This window comes from Triticum urartu, chromosome 1A (assembly GCF_056163025.1).
Source record: "Triticum urartu cultivar PI428250 chromosome 1A, HENAU_Tu73, whole genome shotgun sequence".
Taxonomy (NCBI): domain Eukaryota; kingdom Viridiplantae; phylum Streptophyta; class Magnoliopsida; order Poales; family Poaceae; genus Triticum; species Triticum urartu.
Window position 1 is genome coordinate 191177362 of NC_141873.1, and position 26313 is coordinate 191203674.

Consider the following 26313-nt stretch of genomic DNA (forward strand, 5'->3'; position numbering starts at 1 on the left):
ATAGTTGAAACACAGCGATTAGTTATAAAAATAGTCTGTAGAATGTAAGGTTGATAATAGATTAAGGTTATATAATTTTGTGTGTTATTATAATCAGTAGAACAATTAAATTGAGTTTACATTTATTTGATGTTTAAATACGGTAATTGCTGTATTGTGATAAAATAATAAGAGGTATAAATAATTTATCTACTGTACAGATATAGAAACATTAGAATAAGTTTTTCTCATAATTAATTATATGTTTATAGTATATAAATATAATTGTACAAAATCCTTGCAGGGGTGAACATGCATTCTATGCTCGTGTTGTGAGGTAACTAATATTGATCTGATTAAAGGAGTGAGGACTTAAAAATTAGCGCCGCATTTGATGTGATCTTAGATAAACCTACAATCTCTGATACAACACAAGGCGGAGCTTGTGCGCTCGAGGTAGGAGCGGACATGGATGGGGAGAAACTACAGGAGCTTGTCCTTCTTTGGGACAGGACATCAACAAGCATGCTCAGCACGGACTACAGGAAGTATGCAAGCACCAGAATGGCATTGTCTTTGACAGAGCAACTCTTGCAAAATGGAGAAGCAATGTAGAGCGCGGAGCATAGGCAGGCTCAAAGGCGAACCCACCACCTTGCTCGGACGTTTAGTTAGTTCAACGGAATGAGTGGTTAGTTATGTAGGTGATCCTAAGGGTGTGCACTATTGCAAGTAATACATTGTAAGAATGGTATGGGGAAAAAATAAATGAACAGCAGAAATCAAGCTTTGTGAAGGACCGGGACACGACAGGCAGCGAGCATACGGATCTACTTAAATCTAAATAGGAAGGATGAGCTGCATAAGTGCTGGGAAAAACATCTGGTAGCAGGTAATAACCAGTTAAGGACACAAGGAAAATGAAGTAAGGATGATACTATCTATTCTGAATATTAAGATGCCATAGCTTTTAATTCCTAATGCTTGTACTGACACAGAGAGAAGAGGAAAACAAGATTTGAATGATGCAGTGCTGCAGCTAATCAACTGGAAAAATTAGTATGTCTGGCAATGTGAGATAAACCAGTAAAGGATAACCATTTTTAGATCATCAAGCCTAGCAGTAAATGAAAATCACAAGCAAACACACATAATATAGCAACAACGGTAAGATCTAGATAAAGCAGGATATCCTAGCGGCATTTACAGAGAGCAGAAAGTGTCATGCGAAGGAGGATAAGGTAGGAGGGGATAAAGGTGATATTTACAATGCATAGTAGCTGGTCTTTTTAACGGCTTAGATAGAGGAATTGTTACGGCAGTGGCTTGACATATGTCTGTAGGTGTCAAAGCCTTGCCTTACAAAGACGCACAAAATATATCAACTGCATGTCCAAAAGTGTGCTGAGTTGACGACCTTCAAATCTGCTGTCTAGATCGTTCTTGTGGTGCAGCAAAGTCGAAATCTCTCGTCAGCAACACAACCATCCAGCGGTAAATGTAGCTTGATAAGTAGATAGAACACAGAAGTAGCCCTGAGGAGAACAGAAAGCACAAGCTTTGTATGATTAAATTTCATCCACCATGGTAACATGAAAAAGCGAACAGAAAGCACGCTAGTCATACCGTATGTACATATCTAGTGCAGTTCATGGAAGAACTACTGTCTTGCCTTCTTTGGAGCGCCAGTCCCCTTTGCAGCAGGGTTTGCCCTGAGTTTTGCCCATTGGCAAAACGAAGAGGCGTGTTAGCAAGTATAATTGCATTGAAAAGGACCCAAAGGCATAGAATGCAATAAAAACAACAAGGTCATAAAGATTAGGCAGATGAAATGGACGATGCCATAAATAAGCAGAAAGGAAACCAAACGCTAACACACAGCTAATTCCACTGTATGGTTCATCAACTCGAGTTCACGAATCAAGTTATCTTGCATGGGACAAGGAAAATGGCATGTGCATGTAGTAATGTAAAGTAAGGAGAATGAAGTCACATTCTATGCTAAAGGCACTGAATATAACAATTTTGAATTTTAACCTTTTGGTTATAGACTGGACAACAGGAACGCCCTTTGAATCCTCAACAGCTGTAGCTCCGGTTTCCTCGCTAATCTGTTGAGTTTAGCAGCATTAAATTCTATTGAAAATGAAGCTTTGTCTGCACAGAAGCAGAAACATATTTGCATAGTAAAAATAGCCACGAACATTTGTCACGGATGTAGGCTGAACAGCTTTTCCAGCAGAAGCATCGCCTTTAGCCTGGGGATCCACATTCACAGTCGAGTCAGATAGGGTGGCGTCCTGACACTGCGTGGTCCAACAAGGAGCTTGCGGCGAGCATTCTTAGGACACGGTGATTTTCTATAAAAAAAATAGTTATTTGCAGGAGAACACATTGAATTTTCAAGATGCATGACATGGCAAAGACAATGACAGTACCTGGGTGTTTTAGGCTTTATACCATGTCCTTTTCCTTTGAACGCAGATATAGGAGTGTTCATCTGCCAAACAAACAGTGCAGGAGTCAAACGACTGAAAGGAAATTTTAGAAAGAGAATCAGTAGCAGATATACCTCATTGGGAGGCAACATGACAAGCATAGACGATCCTGTAGGGTAAGAAGTGAGGATAGGCATGGTCGTGCCTGAGCTATCAGCAAAAGATGATGCGCCAGATGCATGTGACGCACTAGCAATTCCCAAGGGCACAAGATCAGGCTTAAAGGCTTGAGCAATCCTGCTAACTTGAAAGGACAGCTGGGTGCTTGAAGGCTGGAAGCTCTTCGTGGAGATAGTGATGACAAGGGTAAACTTCCGGGTAACAAGACGGGAAATTTCAACAGGAAAACCTACATCAGCACCTCCTATCTAGGCAAGATCAAGTGCACTTGTAAAACCTGGGTACTTGCGGTAGATCAAAGTCATGAGTGGCTTGCCAACAGCACTCTTTGCAGCCCTATCAAAGAACATAAATTCCGCCTCATCTGCACCATCGCTTCCAAAGGTGCATAAACAGTATCTAGACATTGCAAGGCAAACGGATTGAGAAATAATTTACCAAATAAACCAGAACAGAAGCTCTCGTGGGAAAAGCACTCACGAAGGATCTGCTACGACAGAAGAGCATGTGTTGTCTGAGCATCGATACCGTCTGCCACAGGTATATGCTGTTTTATGGCAATCCCTGCATGAGAGAAACCACCAGCGATTGTCGGTGCCCAGACCTGTAATATTAACCTTGACCATGAACTGTTTTTTCTGCGCTGATGAGAAATACAAGCTCAGTGAGAAGCAAGTAAAAAACAGAGCAGGAACGTCACAAGGGAAATGAAGAGAAGGAGAGAATACCATATTATCAAACGGGTCAAGAGAAAGCAGCTCCCGAACGCTCATCTCAACAGGAGGTTCACGAACAGGCGTGCCAACCACTGCCTGTTCTCCTAGGATGTGAGCAGTGACAACAGCAAGACCTTTTGGAAGGCTGGATGAAGAACAGGCAATTGAATTAGGAATGGAACATCTGTAAAGATCTTCACGAATGATAATGTCATACAAGGAGAAAATACCTAGCACGAAAGACATTAATCTCTGGCAAATCCTCATTAATATACCAGCAGCAAGCAGAGCTACCACTCAGTCCCTTCAGGCCTGTTGATATAGGTAAGTAAAATTCTGTATTAAGGTGGCAGAGGAAGCAATACGACAAGCAAGGTGCAAACGAAAGAATTACCTCGGTATATTTTTGGCAGTGTCCCTACGAAGATAGTAACAACAGCTCCTGTTTCACTTGCAACACGAACCTCTTCTGCTTCAAACGAACGAGATCGAGAACCCCAGAGAACAAGGTTGATTTCATTTCCTCTATAAATCAACACGAGCATGTTACGAAAGGGAAAGGGCAGAAGACAAGAGGAAGAAAGAAGAAGTAAGCTAGCAACTCACAATTCATTTTGAAGAACTATAGTCCTAGTATCCGAAGGTTCGGGCTGGTATTGAGAGTGGACAATAACAATGTCTGTGACCGCAGTAATTCTACCAATGACATCTGTAAGAAACAAAACAACATTAGCATGACATTATGAAAGACCAGTAGTAAAGAGACCATACATAAAGGACCAGCAGTAAAGAGAGCATACATAAAGGAAGCATAGAATTACGAACCAAGAAAGCGAGGAGTGTGTGGGCCTTCATCACCAGGTTGAGGGATCACGGTAGTAAAGCAAGTGAACTGCATCATATATGGACTTTCAACAGCCTTGTAAGTCTACTTGGATTGTTTGCACACGAATCTGTTTATCAAATAGACCTCGCCTTCCTTTAAGACATTTCTTAGAAGTTCTGATGGCTCTGGAGGGATCTGACCATACATGTGGGTGCCCTACATATCCACATCAGTAATTAGGGCCAGAGGTCAACAACAGCAGTGTAAGCAAAGATGACACAAGTCAAAACAAACCTCTTGGTCAAGCACCACAATGCCAGTGTGCACAAGTGGGCCATCGTCAGTTGCACCTCGGTACTCCCACAGGCGAGACACCAGAACCTTCGTATTCCAGTACAGTTCCTTGGTATGGACCTGTGAGAGAAGGCTAAACTTTCCGCTTGACATCTGCAGTGCGGAAGCAAAAGTCAAAGTGATTAACAGATGAAGGGAAAGAAAGTTTAAATCTGAAGAGGCCATTTATACATACTTACTCGATGAGGCACGAAGTCAAGACAAAGCAAAATGAGGGGTTCATGTGACAAAGAAGCATAACATGCAATCGCAAAAGTGATTTGGGGGATGAAGTTGCATAAGATAGGATGGAAGCCAAAATAAGTTAAGAACATGTAAAAACTGCAATTATATCATAGGAAGATTATAGGAGAAACAAAACATAGATCAGCAAAATCTTATGATATATACTATAGACTATTATCGATAGCACCTAACGAATGGACTGAAAAATCTCAGGGAACACGATGTTCCTTGTCTGAGAAGTAGTCTTATCATCCTCTCCTTTGATTAAGATCTTCAAAGATTTTTTTGAAGTGACACGCGATACAGGCACATAGAGTTGCCTGTGTGTGAACACAGGTGTATCCAGATATAAACCAACATTTGAAAGAGTCTGCCCTTGACTTTTGTTAATAGTCATCGCATATGACACCCTAACAGGAAATTGACGACGATGCAAAGTGAAAGGCCATTTAGGATCCTTTGAAGTCAGGCCTATCCTTGGTATGAAAACAACATCACCTATGTTTGAACCAGTGATGACAACCGCTTCAATAATCTTATCAGCAAGCTTTATGACTATGAGCCTTGTACCATTGCATAAGCCTGTTGATTGGTTCAGATTCCTCAAAAGCATGATGGGAACGCCTACCTTGAGCACCAACCTATGGTATGGAAAGTTATTGACCTTAATCCCATTCAAGTACTCGACAGGATAGAAAGCATCTTGATTGCAAACTGCGTCAGCAGAATTCCCTATAGTATCACAGCTAAGGTACTCCCTCTCATTGGTAGGCACTAAAGACAAGACATGCTCGTTTATTTTCTCGGCAACCTCATTTGTCGGTGTTAGTATTGCCCTTTCTTTTAGATAACTAACATCAGAATACCTTGTAGAGATATCTTTATATATGGCCTGAACAATGGCATCAATTTTGTCACTGTCGGTTTGTATTAAGAGCTCATCAGGGATAGTTATCCAAGAGGGTTCAGATTCCCCCTCATGAGCCATAGCAGGTGTTGTACCATCACCTAAACTGAGGACCCACTCAGCAAAGGCAGCAACCTCAGACTGGAGGATTGGATCATTTGTGTGTGTAGTCAAGCGCATGTTAATGTTTAGGTGCAAAACATCTACAATATTCCACAGAGGGGAGTTAGTGATAGCAGCAACAAGAATCTGCGCTCGAGACCCGCCCTCAATGATAGGCAATATTTGTCTAAGGTCCCCACCCAACACAACAACCTTACCGCCGAATGGAACGTTAGCTAAAGAAGGATCATTGGCAGACAGGATATCAGGAAATGATCTGTCCAGGGCCTCAAAGCATTTCCGATGGGACATCAATGCTTCGTCCCATATAATAAGATCAGCTGATTCTATTAGGGTGGAGAGCATGGTAGATCGTTTAATTTCACAGATGTCATGATCAGGTAAGTCAACAGGTATTTTAAACCTAGAATGCGCTGTTTTGCCAGCTGGTAAAAGCAAGGCCACAACCCCCGAGGAAGCAACCGACAGAACCACCCTCTCGTTACCTCTAAGATAAGCATCGAGCACATTCCAGAGAAACGTTTTTCCAGTACCACCATAACCAGAGACAAATAAAAAACCAGGCTTTCCGGATCTAATGCGGTCAACTATAGCAGAGTAAGCATAGAGCTGGTCTTTGTTTAACTTGGCATACAGCAACTTCGCCTTTTTAAGAAGACTAACAACATCAACATCTAGTGCATCCGAAAGCATATCAGTTTGCACTGTAGCATCATGGCATGCAGATTTCAAAGGCAATTGATGATCCAGGATGCAGGCACTGTTCTTAGAAAATACAGCAGCTAATTCATCAAGTACCATGTCCCTCAATGCTACAGGAGGCACGACATGCGTAAAATCATTTCTAGACTGCCGAATCCTACGTGCAATATCATCGCCTAGGTAAGGTTCATACTTCTCAAAGAAAGCACCCTCATCATTAACAACACAGTGAAGTATCATAGTAACAAAGAGCTGGCGCAATTGATTCCCCATACCCCATTTGATAGCTTCATCAAAAGCATTGTACCATTCTATATCATCACCAAGCAAACCCCTTGCCCCACATGCCTCTCTAAAGGTTGAGTACATGATGCCATTGTAGGTCCTAACATCCTCATAACATTTTGCACCTTTGACAATCATAAGCAACATTCTAAAATAAAAAGGTTCTCCACTTGCTGGATGGACAGAGTATATTCTACCAATTCTATCACTTCGTGTCCTACGTTTCCACTTTTTGTCCTCAGCTATCCACGACCATCTAGTAGGGAAATCACAATAAGTTAAGGTTCTAGCAGCAGGGTATAGCATGTTTGCTACAAACCATTCTGTCAACATTGTTTCTTGCATCCAGGCATTATTAACAACTGAGTTCAGTGTGGCTTTAGTGTGAGATCGCACGACATGCATGTTTAGGAGATGAACAGGCAATCTCTCAACAGAGGGTGTTTTACTATGTATGTCAAACCCATAGACCCTCCAAAAAGAATCATAGTCAACAATATAACGGCACTCCCTATACTCTTTGATCTCATCAACATCCTGGCTGCTACCATTCCTAACATTCTCAAATAGGGTTTTAGCCTTGTCTGGTCCTTTGGTGACGTACTTGTATAGGTATTTGATAACATAAGTTTTGTTACACCATTCAACATTAATATGCGCCTGCCACTTTTTCAATATTAGCATGTTATAAGGAACCACATGTCTATTATCAAGCCTGACATTATTCTTCATGATGAAACGACCATTGTCAGGGCGCCTATATAAGGGAAACCCACTCTCATCAATAGAAGTTTCATTCTGAAACGATTTTGGAATTTTTTTTGAGCAAACACCCTTTTTCATGCAAGGACACTTTGGGCCATCAATGCCACAGGGCCCATGCATCATGAACTCAGCGACAAGCGCATATCCTAAAGGATCCTGTACAGGATCAGGTATTTCAGCCGAAATATAAGAATCTATCAGAGTCGGCGTGACAACTCTATCATCATCCTTCTTTTGCCAAACAAGGATGTGTGCGTGTGGCAATCCCCTCTTCTGAAATTCAATAGTGTGCAAGACTGAAAATAGGAGAGAAAGGTGACATAAAAGATGTAAGAACAACGTAGAAAGAGAAAGATCAAAATGAAAGAGGCTTGCAAGGGACAGTACCAGCAACAATAGGACCAAAGGCATTCCCTTTTTTGATCCGATGAAGGTACTGCATAAGTTTCATGTGGTACACCCTAATAGCAATGTCAGCCCTATCTATTGCTGTTTGCCTAGGCTCAATAGAATCAAGGATTTCGTTCCACTTTGGGTTACATGTGAAAGTTGTAAAAACGTCCGGCGACCCATGAACCCGGGAGATAGCAACAGCATCTTGGAAATTTTCATACATATACCGACGACCGACAGTGTAGGTTGATGGAAGAATATTTTTCTTCCCAACCTCTGACCCATCAACCATACCCTGGTCTACTGCGTCAACAACCCCCTGAAGATTTTCAGCCCGCATTTCATCATTACACTTAAGAATAAAATTGAGACGGCACTCATCAATGCAAGCACGGAAGTCAACAGCAGCCTGTGATGACAATAGGCCACATCAAAGATATGGATTGTGCTGCTTTGGTTTATAATGTGAACAAAAGCAGTAATAATCTTGCATGGTCATTTTTACCCTCTTGTTCGTGTCATCAATATCAGCACCCATGTAGTGCACACCGAGCTGAAAACCACGCTCGCCATATGGAAATAGTAAAGGGTATTGCAAGGACATGTAGGTGGTATCCAGAGAAGAAATACGGTGCAGCCTGTCGCCTTTAGTCCGTATGATCAGATCTCGACATGGTGCCTCTAACATGAACTCACCATAATCCAAAGCCGCTAGCTCATCTGTCGCCGGTAAACTAAACTGAGGGCTATCATTCTCGCCAGGAGCTATAAGCCTTATTGAAATCACCTCATGTTTATTTTGTTCTAATATCTCCGCAGCCATACGAAACTTTTTGACTAAAGAATTATTTGTATCAAGCATTTGCATAAGACCCCTCACAGTGTCCTTATCTAACCCGGCGCCTTTTTCATCATGGTGGTTTAAAGCTTGAATTCTATTATTAACCTCATTTTCTCTATTATGTATATATAACTCTGCATACTTGGGTGTATCACCTTCATTGGGAAGCAACGAGCCTATACGATGACAAACCTGACCATTTATTTTAAAAAAAATTGGACCTCCGCCATCATTAACAGACCGGTCAATTTTCGCCCCCATGGATGTAAACGCAAACAGGCAATTGTACTGACGAATTTGTTTAATAAATCTGAGGCTGCGTGGTGGGCCTGTATAATCAAGCAGGGTTGCTAAAAACGGGGGGGGGGGGTTCAAAGGGTTTAATGAATACCTTCCCAGATTTACAACAGTTGTTGTAAACAACTCGTCTTTTTGTAATAGCAGACTTCGACTTCACCCTCTCGCGCCACCAAAAGCTAGCCTGGAAGCGGTTGCATTGGTAGTCTGGGCCTCCGTAGTATGATCTTTTTGGATAAAAGGTTGCAGAACGTCTCGCATGTAAGGGCACACGACATTGTGCTGGTAGAAAGAAGCACGGTCGACGAGAGGACACAGGCATACCTTTAAGTATGTCCACCTCATCAGGAGAAAAACCAACCCAATCAGGATGCAGAGGTGACACAAGGACATGCTCTGCGAGAGCCATAAGGAGAAGGTACTAATACGACATATTGAGGAAAGGAAGAAACCCATGTACAACGAAGGGAATACGAACTAACCACCCTTGTTATGAGCGCGCAACCTTAGCAACAAGAACTTGCACCTTTTACGATTGCGTGCAGTCTCAGCAGAACTAAGGAATGGAAAGTAGCCATCTCCTAAGGAAGTAGAAAAAGAAAAACACGCTGAAGCAACATGACCTGGCTAAGAGTAAGTATCCAATAGCATCCAAATTATGACAAGAGGAACAGAACGTACGCTTCCTCTTTCGAACAAGGGGAGCAGCATGCACGACCGAAATAACAGGCAAAGCAGGTGCAGCACGAGCTGCTCGGCGTGGAAGACGGGCAGGGACCGCACGACCAGAAGCACGTCCCGAAGGGACAGCTGGCCGTGTTGGAACAGGACGACGCAGAGGCATACCGTGAGCAGAGGAACTAAAAGCAGGAAAAAGCGTACACCATACTGCTGTAAACAGAGAGGAAACAAAAATCAACAGAACATTGAAATTGCTCTGGTGGAATATAAATAAGAGGAGCACAACCTAAGAGCATAGAAGACAGCACCATGGGCGCACGTATCATGAAAAGTAGTAAGACTTCACAGAGGGAACTAATTGTTTACACTGGATCTACAAGCAGCTGATAAAATTACTATTTATTATTATTACTAAATGAGTACAATAATACAACAACAACACCCCATGATGATTAAATGGAACACACAAACGCTAGAAGCCTCGAGTACAGCAACGCTAAGTTAGGAGGGGGATGCGCCTGGGCACGAGGGACACTAACAGAGGAATCTATGCCTAATGAGTGCGGGAAGGCAAGAACTCTTTCTAAATAAGCTGCATAGCGAACAACTGATGCAGCAACAGCAATGGCGGCATTTCCACAATTCCTATAGACAACAACACATTCATAATTGTAATCTCTAACTACAAATCCATAGAACCCCTGCAGAAACCTAATTGCCTGAAGAACAACCCGCTCGTACGCCTCTGCGGAACCCAGACACACAGAGCTCCAAAAGAAAACTCTCTTCTACATCGACACGACACCGTCCCCAGGAACCTCGACCTCTACCCCAGCAAGAACATCGCCATGCCCATCAATCTCACACAGATAGCTAGCAGGAGGAAGCTCATAGTGGGCTATGACGGTCTCTAGAATGGCACAACAAAAGACATCGTAGTAGACATCCTGGACATGCAAAGTAATGATAGAATTATGAGCAGAAAAGGACATAAAGGAGTAGGCAGTAAGAACAGCCACAAAGAATAATGAATAATAAGCAATAGCAAACAAAAACACGAAACCACACGACACAAGCAACACACATGATTAGAACAAAGCAGAAGGATAAATGAGTGCAGCAAAGGATAAGGCAACGAAAAGGTGGAACCTTGGTAAGACGAAAGGCAGGCCGCAAGCCTTCGCGTGAACCAAAGCGTAGTGGCAGCTTGGCGAACTGGCAGTGAGGAAATTAGACGATGAAGCAGCCGGGCGTTTCAAAGGAAGACCTGCAACAGATGGAAAAGCAAACGAACATAAGCAAACATGCACAACCACGTGGTCTGGACTCTCACACAACAACCCTTTCCAATATCTTTATTACATGGAAATAAATATACATGATTGAACTCAGATAGACCAGACTGCATAGACCAAACAAACAGGAAGAAGAAAGAGAAAGAAAGACGACAGACGCAACACACAGTTGCTTAACAAGAGCAGACAAAAATCTAACGAACGGCCACAAGCTCCAGACAAGAAGACAGAAACCTGAGTAACGAGAGCAGGCAAAAATTTAATGAACAACCACAACCTCTAGACAAGAAGGCAGAAAGCATTAAAGCCTAGACGTCCAACGAACATGCCCAATCAGAATTCATTAAAGCCCACACATCCCAGGAACAAGCCCAAACAGAATTCGCCTACAACAGACCCCATGAGCATCCAAGCCTAGACATGACAGACCGAAGACGAGAAGCATCTCCTAAAAGCATCAGCACGACAGATCGAAGACGACAAGCATCTCCTAAAAGCATCACATGATAGATCTAACACGACAGACACAAATCCATGACTCGGCTAAAAGAACCATTTAAACTGGGGAAAAGCATCTACTAGAACCATTACATGACAGACCCAACATGGAAAACACAAATCCATGACCCGGAGAACAGAAAGACCATTCAAACCAGGGAAAACCCATGCAGGCATTTCATCGAGCACATGATAAGCAGGGAAGAATCTCACCTGACAAAGAACGAGGAAGGCAACGCACAAGCAGGAAACAGACGAGACGCACCAAGCCTCCAAGAATAAACAAAGGAGAGGGAACAGATAAGAACAAGTTAGCACAGATCAATCTACAACGAGAAGCAGCAGGAATCAACCAATCAAATCAGGAAACTGACCCTAGCCAAACGCAACAGCAGCAGCGCGAGGAGCCATGGCGAAAGAAGCCAACCACGGGCTAAGCAGGCAACGAGCAAACGGCCGGCGATGGGTGACCAACGATGACGAGAGACAATGGCGGCTGCACGGTGGATGAGAGCAAGACGAGGAGACGCAGGCGGGGGGGAGTGGGGCGAGCGAGGAGGCAGAGAGGCAGAGAGGAGCAGAAGGAAACCACGAACCGGGTCACGAACCTCTCCCCCAGGCGCTGTAACTCCTAGGGAAACCTAAAAAGGAACCCAACCAGCACGACGCGTGGGACCAAGGATAGAAAGGGGCCACCCGCAGCGTCACAGAGAGAAGAGACCCCGTGTAGCAACACGAAACAGGCGAAACGCCTCTTTACCCAGCGGACCGAAGCGGGCCAGCCACGCCAGCAAGCACGAACCTAACCCCCGCGCACCCAAGAGACCGACAAATGGGCCCGACGCGGATGAAGCAGAACGGCCGCAGCTGGGTGCAAGCGCGAGAGGTAAAAAAATCAAACCAACCCATGAGCGGGGCTGCCAGTGCTGCAAACCCACGATCGACGCCCGTTTTGACCGAGCAGGCTTTTGGGCGACACACACACGCACACACAGCGCCACTGCGAGATGGACCCACACGCAACCTTGGCCCAGCCTTCAGCGATTCTTGTGCGATAACGATGCGTACAGGAAAACGGACGGCGCGATTTTGACCAGAGCGACGGAAAGTACGGTCGCGCTGGACAGCGAGGTAAATCGTGCGCGCGAGGTCGATTTCAACTCTCGATGGCTCTCGTTAGGCGGGTTGGATAGCTAGAGTTATATGTTCAATTAGTGGCAGTGCATGTGTTAGTGAAGTACTAGCACGTGCATGTACGAGTTATGCTAGGACGTGTAGTCCTTGGTCTTGGGCCAAGTGCATGGCTGGTCAGAGTCCAAGTAGTACACGTGCTAGGTTGCTGTACGTGTCTAGTTGAATACTCCTTCCATTCCAAAATATAGTGCGCCCGCGGTTTCCGAGATCAAATTTTGACCATATATTTAACGAACGAGACCGACTGCGGCGGGAGAAAAAAATTACAAAATTTAAAACTTCTTTCGAATACGCGTTCACTGATATAACTTTTGCTCCCGCCGCAATCGGTCTTGGTAGTTAAATTTACGGTCAAAGTTGAAACATGAAGATAGAGGAAGCACTACATTGTGGAATGGAGAGAGTATGAGTTTTGATAGTATTAGGAGGTCTAGTACGTGTAGGTTTAGAAGTGTTGTTTGGATCGGCTGCTTGTATATATAAAGGCAGCTGGGGCGTGAGTTTTTTATCATTGAGAAAACAAGAAAAAAATAAAAAGGAAAAAGAGAGGCTTGATATGTGCCTTCGGCAAAAGTTTTTCGTGCGCGTGTTCATCGTGTGATTTGATGTGATCGATCTTGTGGGCGAGCTCCAACAATTCTCACAAGAGTATTCCAAACCATTATTGAGTTTTGCTTATATCATCTTTTATTATTCCAAATAAGGAACCAACCTATACTCAGAGCCATCAGCCAGATATGCTCCATAACTTCCAATTAATGCCGCTATTAGTATGGGGCGCTCCCTATATATTATTCCATCTTTGGGCTCATCAGAACTACTAGAACATTTTCCTATATATGTATCCCGTGCTACACGTGCTAGTTCCAGTCTTTTGAATATGTTCACTTTCCTCCTGAGAAAATCCCCTCGAAAGAAAACCCTGAATTGTTGCCTGTGATAGCATTGTTACAAGCGATGGCAGTCATTTAGTTGAGAATTTACTTGCCTGAAGGATGTCATATTAAAAAATGAATACCTGATATGAACCTGTCATCAAAACGCTTGCCCCAGCTTCGAGATACTCTAAATGAACATATTCAAATGAAAATACAGTGTACTTATTAAGAAGCTACTACAGGCCATATGTACATCAACAAGAATCATTTACTGTAACAAATACACTGCAGTTAAGCAAAGATGATGTACCAAAGGAACAATACTTGATGCAACAGCACCTTGCGAAGCCTTTAGTACCAATCTTAGTTCATCTAAATCATAGACAATGCCTTCCCATGGGCTTGGTTAGAGAAGGCAGGAAGCATGTAAATTCAAAGAAGACTGCAAAATGGAATCAGATTTCCAAAGTACAATGTCACACACGATGATTTGAGAACTAGATGCCATGGATATAAAAAAGATGTGCACCACACAGAATGCCCGGGTCCCCCGTGTTGTCCCCCGCTAGGGCTGACTCGGGCAGAGACCCTCAACTGCACCGCCGGGCCGCCTCCGCCTCCATCCCCGTCCTCCCCTCCGTCGCTGTTGGAGGAAGCCGCCGGGCGAAGCCTCGGGCGGCCGACGGCGGTGGCGGAGGACCTCTTCCCTCCCGCGTCCGAATCAGGTGAGAGGCCACCCAACGGCGTCGGGCACTTCTCCCTGATCTGGGTCGTGGCGGCGCGGTGGCTCACTTCTGGCAACGATGCAATGCGGCGACGCGGTGGTGGGTAGAGGCGGCGGAGCTGCAAGGCGACGTGGAAGATCGGGTGGTGCTGACCGCTCGACGCGTCTGCATGGTCACGACGACTATTGCTGCGGTGGCCGATGGCTCGGCGATTCAGTGGCGGCGTTTAGCCTGGATCCCGGGGTGGCGGCAGGTGAAGCTCGGGCTACCCGCGGCAGCATGGCGTGGTGCTGTCCCTGTCCAACGTGGATCTGCACCGGCGATCTAGTGGCTTTGGCTCTGGATTGGTACGGATCAGAGACGGTGACGAGCGCGTGGGATCCCTCTCGGCGGCTCCCGTGGTTTGGCAAGGTGGGGTGGCAGCCCTCCTCCTAGGCTCCAATGGTGGCACTCTTAGGCAATGGCCAGTGTGCTAGGTTTCCCACGGTGGCAGTCTTGCCGCGGATGGTCGGCGGATCTAGGAAGCTAGATCTGGGGCTTTGAAGGTGGTCGGGACGGTGCACAGGTTGTCGGTTGGATTTCTTGGGACAAATCCGGGTGAAAACTTGGTCTTCGGCCAGTGGCCGGAGCTGGTGATGGTGACGCCATTGGCGTCGTTTCCTTCATGAAGGCATCATCGAGGTGAAGCTCCCAACTCCTCCCGCTGTGACGCCCCCGATTTGACCGTACACTAATCATACACGCAAACGTGTACGATCAAGATCAGGGACTCACGGGAAGATATCACAACACAACTCTACAAATAAAATACGTCATACAAGCATCATATTACAAGCCAGGGGCCTCGAAGGCTCGAATACAAGAGCTCGATCATAGACGAGTCAGCGGAAACAACAATATCTGAGTACAGACATAAGTTAAACAAGTTTGCCTTAAGAAGGCTAGCACAAACTGGGATACAGATCGAAAGAGGCGCAGGCCTCCTGCCTGGGATCCTCCTAACTACTCCTGGTCGTCGTCAGCGGGCATCACGTAGTAGTAGGCACCTCCGGTGTAGTAGGAGTCGTCGTCGACGGTGGCGTCTGGCTCCTGGGCTCCAACATCTGGTTGCGACAACCAGGAAGAAAGGAAAGGGGGGAAAAGGGGGAGAAAGCAATCGTGAGTACTCATCCAAAGTACTCGCAAGCAAGGAGCTACACTACATATGTATGCATTGGTATCAACTGGAATAAGGCTATTATATGTGGGCTGGACTGCAGAAAGCCGGAATAAGAGGGGGATAGCTAGTCCTTTCGAAGACTACGCTTCTGGCAGCCTCCGTCTTGCAGCATGTAGAAGAGAGTAGACTGAAGTCCTCCAAGCAGCATCGTATAGCATAATCCTAACCGATGATCCTCCCCTCGTCGCCCTGTGAGAGAGCGACCACCGGTTGTATCTGGCACTTGGAAGGGTGTGTTTTATTAAGTATCCGGTTCTAGTTGTCATAAGGTCAAGGTACAACTCCAAGTCGTCCTGTTACCGAAGATCACGGATATTCGAATAGATTAACTTCCCTGCAGGGGTGCACCACATACCCCAACACGCTCGATCCCATTTGGCCGGACACACTTTCCTGGGTCATGCCCGGCCTCGGAAGATCAACACGTCGCAGCCCCACCTAGACCAACAGAGAGGTCAGCACGCCGGTCTAAACCTAAGCGCCCAGGGGTCTGGGCCCATCGCCCTTAGCACACCTGCACGTTGCGTGGGCGGCCGGAAGCAGACCTAGCCTAGTGGCGTTCCAGTCCAATCCAGCGCGCGCCGCTCCGTCGCTGACGTCAAGAAGGCTTCGGCTGATACCACGACGCCGGGATACCCATAACTACTCCCGCGTAGATGGTTAGTGCGTATAGACCAAATGGCCAGACTCAGATCAAATACCCAGATCTCGTTAAGCGTGTTAAGTATCCGCGAACGCCGACCAGGGCCAGGCCCACCTCTCTCCTAGGTGGTCGGAACCTGCCCTGTCGCTCCGCCTCAAAGATCCACACAGAGGGCCGTTGGGACAAAGGTCCTTTCAGCCCCCAATCCGTGAATCACTCGCGGGTGCTCCACAAGCCGACCCGTCTTTAGTCACCACATGTATCATGTATAAAGCATATAGTATATACCCGTGATCAACTCCCGAGTGATCACGGCCCGATAGTATAGCATGACAGACGGACAAGGATGTAGGGCCACTGATGAAAATACTAGCATCCTATACTAAGCATTAGGATTGCAGGTAAAGGTAACAACAGTAGTAGCAAGGACAAGCTATGCATCAGTATAGGATTAACGGGAAGCAGTAACATGCTACACTACTCTAATGCAAGCAGTATAGAGAAGAGTAGGCGATATCTGGTGATCAAAAGGGGGGGCTTGCCTGGTTGCTCTGGCAAGAGAGAGGGGTCGTCAACACCGTAGTCGTACGGGGTAGCAGCGGCGTCGGTCTCGGTGTCTAGAGAGAGAAGAGGGGGAAGACACAATAAATATAATGCAAGCATATGCATAGTGAAGCATGACACGACAAGTAACGATGCTATGCGTGCCCTAACGTGGTATGAGGTGGTACCGGTTAAGGGGGGAAACATCCGGGAAAGTATTCCCGTTGTTTCGCGATTTCGGGCAGAGGAGCCGGAGGGGGAAACTTGCGAGTTTGATATGTTAGGGGTGTGTGGGGGACGAACGGTTTGCGTATCCGGATTCGTCTCGTTGTTCTGAGCAACTTACATGTTGAAAATAATTTAATCCGAGTTACGGATTAAAAGATATGATTTTCTAAAGATTTTATTAATTTTTGGAATTTAATTATTTTTTTAATTTAATTCGAAAATGGATTTATGACATCAGCATGATATCATGCTGACGTCAGCAGTCAACAGTGGTTGACTGGTCAACCTGACGTGTGGGTCCCGTTCGTCATACTCTGTTAGTTAATTAACAATAGTTAATTAGGTTAATTAGCCATTAGGTTAATTAATCAGGATTAATTAAATTAAGTATTTACTTAATTAATTAATTAATATTTTAATTATCATTTATTTTTATTTTTAACATTCTGGGGGGGGCCTGCAGTCAGTGGCATGGCCGGTCCAGTCAGCAAGGCTGACCGGGTCAACAGGCCGGCCGGGCCCCTAGGGCCCACGGGTCAGTGACCCAGGGGTGGCCCCAGGTCGGCCACGTCGGCGGCCGGCGTTGGGGAGCTCCGGGGAGCGTTCCCGCGGTGGAGGGGCGCCGGACCTCGCCGGGATTCGCCGTCCGGCGGCAAAAATGGCCGCGGGCGGGTGCGTTCGAACGTGGAGGGGATGCCGCGTCCAACGGTGGCAGAGGCACGGCCGGACTTGGCCGGAAACGACGCCGGCGAGCGGCGGAGGCGGCGGTGGGATTCGGGACCGCGTCGGGATCGCGCTACGGGGCTAACGGGAAGGCCAGGGGGCTGCGCGACGCGCTGAGCACAAGGGGCTCGGCCCCGTGACCATTTGGTCACTGGAAGGGCGCCGGCGACGAGATTCGCGACGGGGGCGCTCGGGTACGGAGGGGAATGAGGGGGAAGAGGAGGGGGGCCTCGACCGAGCGGAGGAGGCGCGAGGGGAGGGGGGTACGTGGGGCGCGGCGAGCCGGCGCGAGCCGGAGCGCGACGAGCGCGGCGCCGGAGCGAGCTCCGGCCATGGCGACCGAGCGCGGGGGTCGACCCCTACGGCTACAGAGCGAAGCAGGGGAGGGAAGAGCTCACGGGGGGGGGGGGGACGCGTGGGGTCTCGGAAGCGGGCTCGGGGCGGTCGGGGGCGTCCGGCGGGGAGGAGGTCGAGGCGGCGGCCGTCCGGCGATGCGGATCTGGCGAGGTGGGAGTCGGGGACGGTCCCGAGGCGACGAGGGGGGGGGTTCGGGCGTCCTGCGCGGCCGGTCGGGGAGGAGGGGAGGAGGACGAGCGCCGGTGGGGTGGGGCGCCGGCGTCGGGGGCGACGGGATCGGGCGGATCCCGATCCAGATCGGCGGGGGAGGGAGGAGAAGGGGATCGGGGGGGAATGGGGGTCGGCTAGGGTTTCCGCCGACCGGGGGGGGGGGGGTTATGGGAGTGAGGGGGTGGGCCGGGCCAGGGGCTGGCCGGCTGGGCCAGGTGGGCTTGGCCCAGTTTGGCCGGGGGGGGGGGGGTTTCTCTTCCTTTTTTTTGTATTGTTTTCTGTTTTCTTTTTATTTATTTTCTTTTCTGTTTTTATTTATTTACAAACACTTAGGCATTTTATAAAATTGTGAACCTTACACCATAATTATCTTTGTAATATTTGGCAACCACCGAACATTTTTGTTTTAATTTTTGAAAACTCTTATTGTTTTCTTTTATTTAAATTTTGAATTTGTTTCGGTTCTGAACTATCGAGGGTTTATCACAGTAACCGTGGTGACGTGGCATCATTAGCGGGGAATCACTGTAGCTTAATTATCCGGACGTCACACCCGCGACCTCCAAGGGAAACCCTTGATTAGTTCAATGGATGATGGCGGCGCACTTGTGTTGTTCCCTCCTTGGGGGCGTCATTCTTGGAGTGGTGAATTGGCTCGAGGGACCGGTGAACGGTTTTAGCTGTGGAGCGGTGTTTCATGTCACGCATCGACAATGTGGAGTCTCGGCGGCGTGGCGTAGCAGGTTCTCAGCGATGGATGTGTGATGATGGACGCGCATAGGGAGGTGGCGCTGTATGGCGCTGTGGTGGCGTCGGCGGCAGGCCTGACAATCGATGAGTCAGTGCCTGCTCTGAAGTTGGATCGGTGGAAGACGGCGGCGGCGGCCTTTGAGCGGGCGCCAAACCGGTATGTGCCCTAGACCTGGTAGTGGCTTGGATGGGGCCTTCGTTTTTAGATGTTAGACTTTGGTGCGAGATTCGTTCCGTATTCGGCACCCCTTCATCAGTTGGATAGGAGTAACGACAAGTGTTGCCAAGACGGTGGCTTCAGACTTACTAATGTATTACTTTGTAAGGTCTTGATAAATAATTAGTAAAATGACTGCATGACTGCATGCGTTGCCCAGATGCACAGGCCAGTGGTCATCCTCCTTTTTAACAATAAAATAAAAAAGATGTGCAAATACTTCTGCCATTGGCTTACAACTGTTTGAGTGAGAATTTAGGAGGAAAATGCATCACACTTTGGTTAGGCTCTTGGCCGGGTTATATACAGATTACAAAGGCCAGGAGATATCATGGGGGCGTCCCATGAACCACGATCGTGCGCCACTACCAGAGACAACCGGCAGCACGATCTGCTAGGCTACAGGTCGTATGTGCCGTGTACTATACATGAGGCAGGCACATACGATATAGACTACGTATACAGTCTAACACCCCCACCCCCGCGCAGTCGTGACGTCGTCACTGGCGACGCAAAGACTGGACCTGAACTCAAAGAAAACATCCGAGGGCAAGCCTTTGGTCATGATGTCGGCGAGCTACTGCTGAGTGGGGACGTGGAGAACACGGAACTCGCCAAGCGCCACACGCTCATGCACAAAGTGGATGTCGAGCTCGACGTGCTTCGTCCGGCGGTGATGAACTGGGTTGACGGACAAGTAGACAACGGACACATTGTCGCAGTACACCAGCGTCGCCTTGTGCACCAGCGTGAGGAGCTCGCCGAGGAGTTGCCGGAGCCAGACGCACTCGGCGACCGCGTTGGCAACACCGCGGTAGTCGGCCTCTGCACTGGAGCGTGACACCGTCGCCTGGCGCTTGGAGGACCAGGAGACGAGGGCGTCGCCGAGGTAGACGCAGAAGCCAGAGGTGGAGCGGCGCGTGCCGGGGCAGCCCGCCCAGTCGGCGTCGGTGAAGGCACGGAGATCCAGTGTGGCAGAGGCGCAGAGATGCAGGTCGAGCGATGCCGTTCCACGCACGTACCGCAGCATACGGTTGACCAGGGCGAGGTGACACTCACGCGGGTCGTGCATGTGCAAGCAGACTTGCTGGACGGCGTAGGCGAGCTCGGGGCGGCTGATGGTGAGGTACTGCAGCCACCAGCAATGCTCATGTAGGCAGAAGGATCATCGACGCGAGGCTCGTCGGAGGCGGGCAGCTTGGCCTTGGTGTCGATCGGCGTGGGCGAGGGGCGGCAGGTGTCCATGCTAGCACGCTCCAGGAGTTCCTCGGCGTACTGCTGTTGGCAGAGGAAGAACCCAGCCGCGGTCCGTGTCACGTGGATGTTGAGGAAGAAATGAAGCGCTCCAAGGTCCTTCATGGCGAACTCATTGGTGAGCTGGTGTGATGCCCCAAGACCGGAGCTTCAGATGCCTTCCATGGTTTCCGAGATTCGTTGTGTGATTTACTTTTGCTTGTTGCATTCATCATTGCATCATGTGCATTGCATCATATCATCATGCCATCATGTCTTTAATCTTTCCAACTCAACTAAATAAACCGTATGGATTTTCGATCCATTTAAATCGAGGGAATTTACATGGTGAAATTCTCTTTAAAACATACCAAAGTCTCCTACTATTATTAGGGAGCTATTAAAAATATTCCAATAATTTGGAATCACCCATAAACACACTTGCAAATATTCCCCATGTCTTTTCTACTTCAAGTTTGACTTCAAAACCTTTCCCGCAATTCTCTTCCCATTTGCCGAGGTTCCTCCAAAAATTTCAACATTTTTGGACACTTCAAAAACCAAGTTCTAGTTCAAACCCATTTGAATTAAATTCAAATGAGTTTGAATGCACATCTTTCAATCTTGGCCATTTCTATTTTCTCGGATCAAGCACATTTTTATGAGTCCGGGGAAATTAACCTCATGCCAAATTCTATCCCTAACACCTTCCTTTTCTTCTCCTTTCCTTTATTTTTCCTGTTTTTTTAGATTAGTGAGTAGTGAGAGTTCGATGAGAAGGCCATCAGCCCAGCCAGGCAGACCCATCTACGCCTAGGCGCAGCCCCCCCTCTCTACTGGTCCGGCCTCTAAGGCCCAACCATTGTAACCCTAGCCCGCACCCAATGCCCATCTCACCCCTCGCTCCCTTCCCCTCGTTCCCTCTGCTCGCCGCCGCTTGCATGATCCCACGCACGTAGCCTCGATCCCCATCTCTCTCGCTCTTCTCTCGACCCATCCCCACGGTCAAGCCCCACGCCCGCACAGCTCCATCCCTGCAGCCCTCCTCGCTCGATCTTGAGCGCCCCAGCGCGGCACCTCGCCGCCGCTTGCTCCGGCGACTAGCAGGACGCCACCGCAACGCCGACCAACGCCGGCCTCGACCTCCTCCCTCACGCGCGGCTCTCCTCCCGCCTCCTTCATATTCTGCGCCTCCACGTCGTCTTCCACACCCCGGCCTCCTCGTCACTGCTTCGCCCGTCCCCGGCCACCGGTGCCCTCGCCGGAGCCACCTTGCCTCGCCCGCCGGCGAGCCCCTTCTCCGGCAATCCCGTACTCTGCTCGCCCGCCTTGCCTCGCGCGCGTCCACGACCACCATCTTGCTCCATCGCCCGCCTCCCCTGTTTCTCCTTCCCCACGTGCCGACTCCTTCTCCCTCGTGCCGAAGCCTTGCTGCTGCCTGCGTTCGCCACCACCTGCAGCTGACGGAGGAGGACCTCCTCGTCGTGGCTCTGCCTCCACAAGAAGCCTCCTCCTGCCTGTCATCTCCATGGCCTCGAGGAGCCACTCAAGCTGTCGGTCGCTCTGGCCCTTGCGCATCACGTTTGAACCGAGGAGACCGACACCGCCAAGTCCAAGGACGATTCTCGAAGATTTTGGACGCGCCAAGTTCCTCTACGGAAGTACGTCTACATGATGACCAGTCAAGTACCATGGCACCGAAGACCTTTGACGCGTTAAGTCCCTCTTCGACAATTGTTGGACTACCATCCCGTGCATTGCGCCAAGTACCCCTTCGGATCACCAAGGAGGATCTCTACCGTTGAAGAGGTTCCGATAAGACCGTCAAGCGAACGACTACTTCCACGACGATAAGAGAACAACTACTACCGACGTGCATTTCGCCAAGTACCCCTACCGATGACCCGAACATCTATGATCCGTGTATCACTACAGCCGGTGTGTATTTCGTCAAGTCCAACTACGACACAAACGACTACATGATGACTCCGAAGAACATGGAAACGTCAAGTTCCATCCCGAACGTGTACGACTGCTTCGACGACACCCCATGAACGTCTACTTCCTCTACGTCCCATCGAACCCGAACCGTCTCAAACGCATGATTCGAAGGTATAACCGCCGAGAACGACCGCCGGTGGATGAATGCATGTGTTGTATGAGATGCATGTTTGGATGTTTGGATGTTGTATCCGCCCGTGAACAATTGTCGTCCCTCCTCGGTTGCCATGCCGTCGACCCGTGGGAACCCAATATTCGGGAGCACCCCACCATCCTTGCATGACACGCTCCTGTCACATTTCGTTTTGCACCCGTATCTCCATGAGCTACCGGAACCGATATGTTGCCGTGGCATCATTTTCGGTTTCGTTGCCGTGGCATCCCTTTCATTTCTGCCACGATGATAAATGCTTCATAACATGCTCTTATCAACATTTTCATAAATATTGCATAAAACATGCAAATTTCATCCGCATCATGATAATAACATCAAGAATGTTTAAATTGTTGTTTGCTTCAATTGCTAAATGACATGTGGGATTTACCGGAATGTTTATTTGTTGTTTTCGGCCTCACATAAAATTGCCTAAAATGTGTAGTTTACTTTTGCCTTACCTCCTGCCATGTTTAATAACATTTAATATTGTTGGGTACATAATCAGGAGTGAACTAAATAATCGAATGTGGTGTTTCGTCAATATGCAACTCTTTGCATATCGAGCTCCACTTAATTTGTAGTATTGTTTATTGCACCTTGCAATGCCATGCCTCTTTAAACCGGACATGCATCATACTTGATTGTGCATCATGCCATGTTTATGCTTGTTGTTTTACCATGTTGTTTGCTCCTTTCCGGTGTTGCTTCTTCTTGTTAGTTCCGGTAACGTCGCGTTTGTGAGGATTCGTTCGACTATGTCCATTTGTATTCTTCATGGACTCATTCTTCTTCCTTGCGGGATTTCAGGCAAGATGACCATACCCTTGAAATCACTTCTATCTTTGCTTGCTAGTTGTTCTCTCTATAACTATGTCGCGCTACCTATCACTTGTTTATCCTGCCTCCCATATTGCCATGTCAAGCCTCTAACCCACCTTCCTAGCAAACCGTTGTTTGGCTATGTTACCGCTTTTGCTTAGCCCCTCTTATAGCATTGTTAGTTGCAGGTGAAGTTGAAGTTTGTTCCATGTTGGAACATGGATATGTTGGGATATCATATTATCTCTTATTTAATTAATGCATCTATATACTTGGTAAAGGGTGGAAGGCTCGGCCTTATGCATGGTGTTTTGTTCCACTCTTGCCGCCCTAGTTTCCGTCATACTGGTGTTATGTTCCTTGATTTTGCGTTCCTTACGCGGTTGGGGTTATGGGACCCCCTCGACAGTTTGTTTTGAATAAAACTCCTCCAGCAAGGCCCAACCTTGGTTTTAACATTTGCCACTTAAGCCTTTTTCCCTTGAGTTCTGTAGACTCAAGGGTCATCTTTATTTTAAACTCCTAGGCCAGTGCTCCTCGGAGTGTTGGTCCAAACATGGCGATGTCCGGCGCCCCCTGGGCAACCAGGGTCTATGCCAACCCGACGTCTTGCCCATCCGGTGTGCCCTGAGAACGAGATACATGCGACTCTTATCGGGATTTGTCGGCACATCGGGCGGCTTTGTTGGTCTTGTTTTACCATTGTCGAAATGTCTTGTAACCGGGATTCCGAGATTGATCGGGTGTTTCCAGGAGAAGGAATATCCTTCGTTGACCGTGAGAGCTTGGATGGGCTAAGTTGGGACACCCCTGCAGGGTATAAACTTTAGAGAGTCGTGCCCGCGGTTATGTGGTAGATGGGAATTTGTTAATATCCGGATGTAGAGAACTTGACACTTCACTTAATTAAAATGAATCAACTGCGCGTGTAGCCGTGATGGTCTGTTTTCGGCAGAGTCCGGGAAGTGAACATGGTCTTGTGTTATGCTTGAACGTAAGTAGTTTCAGGATCACTTCTTGATCACTTGTAGCTTCACGACCGTTGCATAGCTTCTCATCTTACTCTTACTTGCGTATGTTAGCCACCATATTTGCTTAACGCTTGCTGCCGCTCCACCTCTTTACCCCATCGTACCCATAAGCTTAAATAGTCTTGATCTCGTGAGTATGAGATTGCTGAGTACTCATGGCTCACGGATACTTCCAAACAGTTGCAGGTGCCGATGATACCAGTGCAGGTGGCGTAACCGAGCTCAGGTGGGAGCTCGATGAAGATCTTGGTCGTTGTTATGTGTCAGTAGTGGTGCCCAGTTGGGATGATCGGGGATCTAGCATTTGGGGTTGTCTTCTTTTATTTTGGTTCCGTAGTCGGACCTTGATTGTACTCTGGATGATGTATGTTTAACTTGTTATTTGTGTGAAGTGGCGATTGTAAGCCAACTCTTTATCCCTTTCTTATTCAGTACATGGGATTGTGTGAAGATTACCCCACTTGCAACTAAACCACCATGCGGTTATGCCTCTAAGTTGTGCCTCGACACGTGGGAGATATAGCCGCATCATGGGTGTTACAAGTTGGTAATCAGAGCCATCCTCGACTTAGGATCCCCCTGCTTGATCGAATCACTGCCGTTGTTGAGTCTAGAACAAAACATTTTGAGTCTTAGGATTATATACATCGGAGAGTTGTATTCTTCTTACTCCTCAGTCCCTTCGTCGCTCTAGTGAGGCCTCCTGACGTAGAAGTTTTGACTTTCCTCTCCTCAAATTTCACGAATTTTTTTTAGGATCACGCGGGTATCTTGGAATAGTTCCGATATTCTTTTGACGAGAACATTGTTCTTGGTGCCTCCTGACATTTAGGGGTTGTGGCAGTGTCCTGGGGAGTTGAGATCCGAGGTGTTGTTGCCACAATTTTATCATTGCAGTTCTGGAATACCTGAGTTCGCCGACATCGAAAATCTCTTTTATGCAGTTGTTGGTGAGATAACCTCGACGCTACCCAGTACTGGGGCGGGAGTTCAGGAGTATTTCCATAGCTCGTATAATGGATGCTTTTTGAAGGTTGAGGTACACAATTTCCGAGAGTATTTCCATAGCTCATATAACAGATGCTTTTCGAAGGTTGAGGTACACAATTTCCGAAGGTTTCTTGGTTATGTGTTGACGGATGGATACAACTGGATGTAGGGATTGTTAGTTTGGGTGAGATATTATGCTTCCCCTGTATCCCCAACACCAGATTGCATAACCAGAAAGTTTCAGGAGTTCTATAGGTGGGAATTCAAGTAGCTCCTATAATATATTTCCAACAGACACATGATACGGTATGGGATCTATCATATGTTTGTTTCCGGCTTATTCTTCAAGACAAATCTTTATTTTGTTTTGGTTTGTGGTATTCGAGTTGCTTCAATGTCAAATGTGGATTCCGTACCTTTTCTAAACGGTGTTCTCATGTTTCTATGTGGTTGCTAATCCTTCTTGATCATCGAGATTGTCATGTCAATTCTTTCCAACCGGTGCGTTTCCCTTCAACATGATCCTATCATTTTTCCCATTCGCAAGATCACCCCTCAGTTTCCCCGACGGTGTTCGTTTCATCCGTTCCAAGTTGTCTTTGTTTTTCCCGCCCTCCCACCCTTTTCTTCAAGGACTCAGATTTCTTAGTCAAGTATCCATCTTATTGATGTGAAGTCTCTTCTTTCTTTTCTTTCAATGTTCTTATCCGGTAATTCTCAGTAAGATACTAATGGAGCTTCAAGTTCGTCATTCTTCTCTCTTTTCTTCTTCGGTGGATTCAATTCAAGCTTTGTCGATCATATCCTTTCCTCGTTTCAAATGTTTTCTCATGCCGGTGCACCTCTTAATCATCCACTTCTCGCTATTCAATTGTTCCGGAGTGCTGAAG

At 47.4% G+C, this 26313-nt stretch overlaps 2 pseudogenes; both read right to left on the bottom strand.

The window, feature by feature from the left end:
- LOC125532765 (homocysteine S-methyltransferase 2-like) overlaps positions 1–17992 on the bottom strand; it is a 49718-nt pseudogene extending 31726 nt beyond the window's left edge.
- LOC147990570 (uncharacterized) lies at positions 7856–8995 on the bottom strand (annotated as a pseudogene).
- Positions 17993–26313: the final 8321 nt, after the last annotated feature.